The sequence below is a fragment of the Rhinopithecus bieti genome, unplaced genomic scaffold (assembly GCF_001698545.2).
Source record: "Rhinopithecus bieti isolate Rb0 unplaced genomic scaffold, ASM169854v2 scaffold_3040, whole genome shotgun sequence".
Taxonomy (NCBI): domain Eukaryota; kingdom Metazoa; phylum Chordata; class Mammalia; order Primates; family Cercopithecidae; genus Rhinopithecus; species Rhinopithecus bieti.
The window spans coordinates 6856843-6865453 of NW_016804657.1; positions in this window are offsets into that span (position 1 = coordinate 6856843).

The window sequence follows — 8611 nt, forward strand, 5'->3', positions numbered from 1 at the left end:
CTCGGCCTCCCAAAGTGCTGGGATTACAGGCGTGAGCCACCGTGCCCGGCCTGGGGGCTTTTTATTTCATTTCATCCTATGAAGTAGCTAGAGGTAAATACAATCCCCACTTTACAGAGAGGGAAATTGAGAGGTTAGAAGCCTGTAAGAAGTGGTTGAGAATATGTTTGAACACATATCTATAAGCCTTAATCTTTCCACTAGATCAAGCTGCTTCCCATTAGGGACATAAAAGAATCCTGTGTTGCCACTGGAGGTTTTTACCTCAACATACCCTAAAGCCAGAGACTCCCATATACTAATGTGGACTCATCAGATTCTTGTGGGTCCATACACTTGAGCAGCTAGCTAGGTATACTTATTCCAAATGAGTAGCTAATAGATAGGCATGGCAGAAACTTATTAGTTGTTCAACAAACCATACCCATTCTTCTTCCTAAGCACCCACCTTGAACACATTTCTCACCCCACCTTGTGGAGGTACAGCCATGTGAATGTTCTAGGCAACGGAATAGGAGCTCACCTGATGTACATATTACTTGCAGGCCTGGCCCATAAGCCCTTCCACAAAAAAGCACTCTCTTTCTATACCCACCAGATGCATGGTGGAAGAAACAGGAAGGCCCTCAAGCAACGGTTCTCATCATTGGCTGTTGACTGAAATCACAGGGGAGTTTTAAACATCCCCATTGTCAGGCTGCATCCTAGACCAAATAAAACAGACACTCTGGAAGTGGAACCAGGAATCAGGACTTAACAAAGCTTTCCAGGTGATTCCAATGCGCTGCCAAGGTAAAAAAAAAATCATTGCCTCAGGCCAGGCACGGTGGCTCACGCCTGTAATCCCAGCACTTTGGGAGGCCAAGGCAGGTGGACCGCCTGACATCAGGAGTTCGAGACCAGCCTGGCTAACATAGTGAAACCCCGTCTCTACTAAAAATACAAAAAATTAGCTGGGCGTGGTGGTGGGCGCCTGCAATCCCAGCTACTTAGGAGGCTGAGGCAGGAGAATCACTTGAACCCGGAGGCAGAGGTTGCAGTGCAGTGAGCTGAGATTGCATCATTGCACTCTAGCCTGGGCAAAAAGAGCGAGACTCCATCTCAAAAAAAAAAAAAAAAAAAAAACTAATCACTGCCTCAGAGCAATGATTCTCAAAATGTGTCCCTCAACCAGCAAGATCAGCAAAGACTGGGAACTGTTTAGAAAATGCACATCTGCAAGTCCCATCCCAGACCTACTAAGTCAGAAACTCTGGGGAATTGCATTTTAACTTCTCCAGATGACTCTGATGCATATTGAAGTTTGAGAATCACTGCTCTAGAGGAAGTAAGTGCCAAGACAGAAGGAGCCCGGTCCTGAGTTGCTGCTTGGAGGAGGGCCATGTGGGAGAACCACTCTTATCAGGAACAACATATCACACTATTGCATGAAAAATCCACTTTTATTGTGTTAAGCCATTGACTCAGTGGGTACGCATTTATGTGGCTTATGACAACATAGAAGATTGGAAGGTGGGGTCTAAGCAGTGGTGTGCAGGAGCTGGTTCACATCAGCTCATCTGTTAAATTTTCAGTAATTTTGCAAACAAGGTGACTTCTCATTGCTAACATTAAATTGGCCAAGGTTGGAATAGTTACACCATGGAAACTGTCAAATGCTACAAACCAGGACTTGTTTTCCCAGAGAGCTGGTTGTTAAACATTAACCAGCACACCCCTGGAATTAAGCATCAAACAGTAGAAAAGCAGGATGATGGTACAGTGGCCCTGGGCTGTAATGAACCATCAAAGGAAATGCCATCATGTGAGGCTCCCTAGGCCCAGCCCACACTCAGGCTTCTCTTGACAACATTGTGTCTTTGCCATGTCCTTGTATTTACAGATTCTGGAAGTTGAGAGAGAAAGACTGTGGAACCAGAATGATGGTCAGAACTATCATTCAGGTTAAGAACTGGTGGGTTTCAAGCAGGGTTTCTCAACTGTGGCACTGTTAAGATTTTGATCAGATGAATTTGTTTGGGGGACACTATCCTGTACATTGTGCATTTTTAGCATGTTTAGCAGCCTCCCTGGGCTCTACCCACTAGATGTCATTAGCCACCCTTCTCCCTCCATTTGTGACAAGGAAAAGTGTATTCAGATACTGTCAAATGTCGGTCCGCTGGAGGGCAAAATCATCCCCAGTTGAGAACCACTAATTAAGAACTACCTAGAAAGCAAGAGACACCCCCATAAGCGTGAGCTGGGCCTCAGCCTACCCTCTCAACCCCATAACAATTTAGGGAAGATGCCTTTGGATTCAACTGTAATCACTTCCTATCACATTCTATTAATCTCTTCCAATGCTCCCTCTCTGATCACTCCACTCCCTTCTCAACCACACAGCTCCTAGAGCCTGTACCACCACATTAGATCTTGGTTTGGGAGCGTCTGATGGTGACTGAAAAATATTTCAAGTGTGTTAGCTTCTCTCCTCGACACCACTGGCCTCCATCCCTCTTCAAGATAGTATGGTGCAGAGATCGAGAACACTGGTTCTAATGGCAGCTGGTCTGCCTGGATCCTTGCTCTGCCACACTTTAGCTCTGACTTTAGGCAAGTCTATTAACCTCTCCGAGCCTCCTCCATTTCCTTGTTAATCAAATGGGTGAAAATACTATTTCCTACTTCATAGAGTTGTAGAATAAAGTGAGATAATACTCAACAAACATTGGCTACTGTTTTTCACTAAATGGATTTTAGAGCACACCCAGAATGGTGGATCCTGTGCCACATGCTGGGGGCATGGAATTGAGCAAAACAAACACATAGGCCCACTCCCTGTTACAGTCTTGTGGGGAAGACAGTGCAACGAACAGGTCTTAAGATGATGTGTGGTAAGTGCCAGAAGAGGAAAATCCCCTGGTACCACAGAAAACCACAGGAGGAGCCTAATCAAGCCTCAGGGGTTGGGAGGAGGCTCCTGGGGAAAACAAAGATGGGCTCCAGGCAGGCCCTGCTGGTTGCCTGCCAAACGTACACACCTTCCCCTTGGTCTTTATCCATCCCGTGCTCCACTTGGGTATCCCAATTTTTCTGGACCTTTTTTCTTTACACGGTTTTCCATTTATTTACATATAAAAATATGGAATGCTTCATGAATTTGCACGGCATCCTTGCACAGGGGTCATGGTCATCTCTGTGTGGTTCCAATTTTAGCATACATGCTTCTTAAGCCAGCACTCTTCACTTTTTTGCACCACACTCAGCTCTTCTTCCTTTCTTATCCTAAAAGGTAACCAACCATTTTAATGTTTATCTTCTTATTTCAATGTGTTCTTGCAACACGGGTATTGTTTTGTGTGTGTGTCTATGCACTTTTAAATTTTTATCATAAAAATTTTCTAAAGTACACAAAAGTAGAGAAGATAATATCACAAACCTCCATGTAGCCATCACCTAGTTTGAACAATTTTACCAACATTTTGCCAACTGTGTTTTATCTAGTCTCTCCACTCCATCCCTACTTCTTTCTTTCAGAAGTATTTTAAGACAATCCCAGACATCGTTTCACCCATTATACATCTCAGTATGCATGTTCAACAGAAAATGACCTTTCAAAAAAGCTCATAACCACCAAGTAGGTTTTTTTTTTTTTTTGCTATGAGTACTCCTGATTCATTGCTTCTAACTGCTGCACAGTGCTTTTTGTGTGCCTGCCCCGCATCTGACCTATTCTTTTCCACAATAATTGACACTCAAGTGGTGGGCAACTCCCTTCCACCACTAATAAGACTGCAAGAACATCCTCGCTTTGTGAGAATTTCCCCTGGGACAGAACTGTGGGTCACACGATATATTCATTTACATAATCTCACCAAGAAGACCAGACTGCCCTCCAGAACGGCTGCACCAGTCCACAGTCTCACCAGCAGCATGAGGTTCCCATGTCCTCACACCCTGCCAATCATTGAAATTATCCAGCTGGCCTTTTTTCCCTTTTTTTTTTTCACTTTTCTCAGACCTCGCAGGTTTCTATTAATAATTGTTTTCAGTCTAATGTATGTAAAGTCTCATTTAAATTCATATTGTTGATGATTAACAATGATTTTTAGCATTTTATCACCTTTGTAAGATTTTAGGGTTAATTCTTCTATAAATTGCATGTTCATATCTTTCACTCATTTTTCTATGGGGTTGCTGTCTTTTTCCTGACTTGTAGGAATTTCTTGTGTATTCTAGATATTAGTCAGTTTTAGACATTGCAAGCATCTTCTCCCATTCTATCATTTGGTCCTACTTTTTGATCACTTTTGTATCCACCTTTCTCTCCCACCTTCAGCTCCAGGGGGATCTCCTGCTCAGTCTCATCTACCCATGAGACTCCTATACCCCCTTGCCAGTGATGGATTTAGGAATACAGTTTGACCAATTCTCTACTGAGATAGTGAATTCAGCCAGAGGGCTTCCAAGAAAAATTTCTTCACTCCTCAGAGACATGAGGAGATCTAGTCTCTGTCTCTCCTCCCACTGAGTGTTCTCTGGATATGACATGGAGCTTCTGTAACCATCTTACTACCAGTTTGAGGATAAAACCCACTGTGAAGGCATGGTACTGTTGGTGGCAGGGTTGAGCCACTGTATTAACCACCCTGGGGCCTGCAAAGCCTCTAGTCTTCCCTTTAAGTGAGATAATAAATGTCCTCCTCGTCTAAGTTAGATTGAGCCAGGGTTTCTGACACGTGCAGTGAGAAGGATATGGACAGATGCAGCCTCTAAGCCAGGAGTTTCTGAATCTTTTTTTTTTTTTTAATCACAATCACCAGTAAGAATTTGGCTTTTTATATCATGATCCAGTATACACATAATTGAAACAACACTTAACTTCATGGTGTCCAGTGTGCTCAGATAACCTCTTTTCTATTTCCTTTGTGCTTTTGTTTTGTTTTTTTGGAGGGTATGGGGGACAGTAATACTCAATGTAACCTACTAAATTAATTACACAAGCTACTAATGGGTCATGACCCACAGCTTGAAAAACATTGCTCTGGGTTTTAGGCCTCTGAACTGAGGCCTGTAAGAAGAATAATGGGCTTTAGTCAAGTAAGATCTGGAGTGGGGAGCGAGGATGGTGGGGAGGATGTTTTCTAGGAAAGAATACTGTAAAGAAGCCCTCAGCAGGATGGGGCCAATCAGATACCTCCCTTCCCCAAGGGTGACCACAGGGTGAGCCCTGGATAAACCTTTGTTGATTGGTTGTATTCCCTCCCACAGCTCTCCTCCCAGGGTGCCTTTCTGCAGCCTTATTCTATGAATAGATGAGAGCTTTTATCTCCCCTCTGCCTAACCTCAGGACTCCGGAGAAGGGCGGCGGGCGGGGGGATCCCTGAAGTCGGCTAATTAGAGATGGCTGGGAGGATTACCAGGGCCTTGCTCTGGCAGCTGTGCCCACCTCTAAATTCAATATCCAGAACCTGCAGAGAAAGGGCTCACCTTGATAAGCCCTGAGACAAAGCAGGAGACAGATAGGGTTTGTTCTCAACAGAGCGCTCTCCCTCTGAATACAGTTTTTGTTTAAGCCCCAAGGCTTGGAACATTCCACAGCCTGGCAAACTCCCTGTCTCCTCAAGGTCAGTCCTTCCTCAGCATTCCTCTTTGGAAACGTCTCCCACGGCTGGCCCTGCTCCTGCCCCCTGGCTTTGGGGGCAGTTATATAACTCTTAGGAAGACCTAGAAATACAAGCATATGGTGTCCTCAATTCCCAGCACAGACTTGCTGCTTCACATTTTTAGCTGGTGCTGAGAGACTGGCTTTCACACACAGACACACACACGTACACATCCCTGACTCATAACTACATTTCTGCTGCAGTATTGCAGATTTTTAAAAAATTAAATCCTACATCTGGAGCCACATAAGGGTGAAAGCATAGGACATTTTGTCCCAGTAACTGTGGGGATGGAAAGGCCTCTGAGGCAGGACACAAAGGCCGTATCAGGGCCACTGCAGGGCCAGGGGTCCTAGCACCCCTGGCTTTGGCTCTGAGGGTTTGGTTGCTTGTAGCTGAATTCCCTAACCAAAGCCTGTCACGTGTGGTGCCAAGCTCACAAATTCAGCATGCATCTATTACATGTTTGCAATGACTAAAAGATTAGGGAAGGAAGCCTGGTTTGTGGGGATCAGGGATACGTAGAAAATATGTTCTGCAAAATGTTTTATTAGAGGTTCTGAAAATTAAGACACAGAAAGCATTTTACTTAATGAAGAAAATAGGGTAAATATGTTCAAAGGAGTATAGTTGTTAAAAGCAAACTGTTTAGAGTCAAGGTCAACCCAGATTCACTTTCTGGTTCTCTGCAGCTTACTAGCTGTGACCTTCAACAAGTCTCTCTTAACCTGAGTCTTAGTTTTCCAATATGTAAAATGGACAGAGCATTGTGAGGGTGGTTGTAAGGATTAAACGAGATCAGAGACTTTAGCACCATGACTGTAAAGACAAAGGGCTCTATAAATGTAGCTGGTACTACAATTCACATTTTTTTTTTTTTTAAGACAGGAACTGACTCTGTCACCCAGGCTGGAGTGCACTGGCGTGATTACAGCTCACGGCAGCCTCGACCTGACAGGTTCAAGCCATCCTCCCACCTCAGCCTCCAGAGTAACTGGGACTACAGGCATGAGCTACCACATCCTGCTAATTTTTGGATTTTTTGTAGAGATGGGGTTTTTCCATGTTGCCAGGCTGGTTTCAAACTTCTGAGCTCAAGCAATCTGCCTGCCTTGGCCTCCTAAAGTGTTGGGATTACAGGCAAATGAGCCACCACGCCAGCCCACAATTCACTTTTAACACAAGTGAAACACATTTCATTAGACAATGGAATAGACTTACGCTAATTTTCTTTTCTCTCTTACTTTACACAGTCTGATTTCCTGAAGAGAGGAGGTGGGAGTAAGCTAATCAGGCCCTGAGTTAGCTGTCTCCAAGAAGCTTAGAGTGTCCCACTTACCTACGGGTTGCAGGGCCTGCACTGCCAGTAGGGCTGGCTTTTAGGGGTGCTGCTGTTGGTGTGTGTTGTACATGTTTTCTAGGATTGGGACAAGCATCCTAGAGCTCCTGGCTTTAGAGGCCAGGTCTGGGAACTGATGGGTGCAGCAAATGCAAACAGACAGCAAACAGGCCAAAGAGGAGATCCATTCACTGAAGACGGCCCTGGTACAGTACTGTTGAGGTTTTGCTGCGGCCTGGACACGGCTGGCTCCTTCGACTTACACAATATGTCTTCTCTCTCTCTTTACCTGCACTTATAAGAATTGGTGCTAAGGATATGTGCCTACCACAGTGCAGCCTGTAGATTATCTAGCGAAGAAAGAATTGCTGCCATTTCCCAAATATTAAACGCCAGGTTCTGCCTATGCGTAATTTTCTCAATCTTCACAACACACCTGCTAACTCCAGTTTACAAATGAGGAGACGTACCGGCCGGTTGTTGCAGGCGTCTGGTTTTAAGGGCAGTGGCAGTAGAGAAAATGATTTATTTTAGCATCAGCCACTGTGCTAATCCCTTTAGATAGCACCTCATTTAATCCTTTTAACAACCCTGAAGCACTATCCTTATTCTGAAGGGACTTCAGACCTCTCTGCTGTCCACACTGTCCCCTGCTCGGTGCAGGAGTGTAGACTGGGACTGTTCCGTCTGGTGGTCTCCCCGACAGGGGCTCACCTGGAAACTGGCCTTTGGGCTGGGACTGTGCCTCTGTACTTAGGCTGGCAGCCCATATTAGGACAGGGCACCGTGATAAGCACTTTCTTACCGCATATGCACGATTTCACTCGGCCCTCACACAGCCCACGAGGTGGGCACTGTCACAGTGCCATCTCACAGGCGAGGAGGCCAGGCCCAAACCCTGACGATGCGCCGCTCAGGTGGAAGCCTCCTGGTAGCTCGCGCGGCAGCCTGGGGGCGCGCGGATTTGTCTCTGCGCTACGGCGGCTGCCGAGGACCATTCCGCGGAGGCGGCGCTTGGCGGCGGGTCCTCGGCCTGAGGCTGCGTGACGCTTCCAAGCCCGGCCCGACCTACGTCTGCAAGAAGAGCAGAGGGTCCCTAGTCGGGAGCGGACCCCGCTGCGGCTCCAGCCGGCCCTGCCTGTAGCCGCCACCTGAGCGTGGGCGCGGCTGCTATCTCTCACCCGCGCGTCGGCCAGTAAAGGGCTCCGTGCTTAAACATCATTCGTTACAGAAGTATTGCAGCCATCACACGGCATTTTAAAAACACGAATGATGATAAATGATTTTAACACTGCTTCCAATTCCGCCCCAAGCACAGCATCATTACCATTTGCATGCGTTTCACTTCATTCGATTTCCATGTGTATGGATTTGTTTCTACACAGCTGTGGTAAAACGCACATAATAACCTGAATCCAGGGTTGTTTTCCACTTTGAAACATGAACATTTTCACTGTGTTATTACAAACTCTTCCTACCTATAATTTTTAATGGCAGGACTTTAAAAAATCGGGTCGATAACGCTGTCACTTCTCTGAGCATCTCGCAAATGTTTAACATTGAAGTGGCTTCCAAAGCTTCACCATTATAAATTATTCTTTTTTTTTTTTTTTTTTTTTTTTTT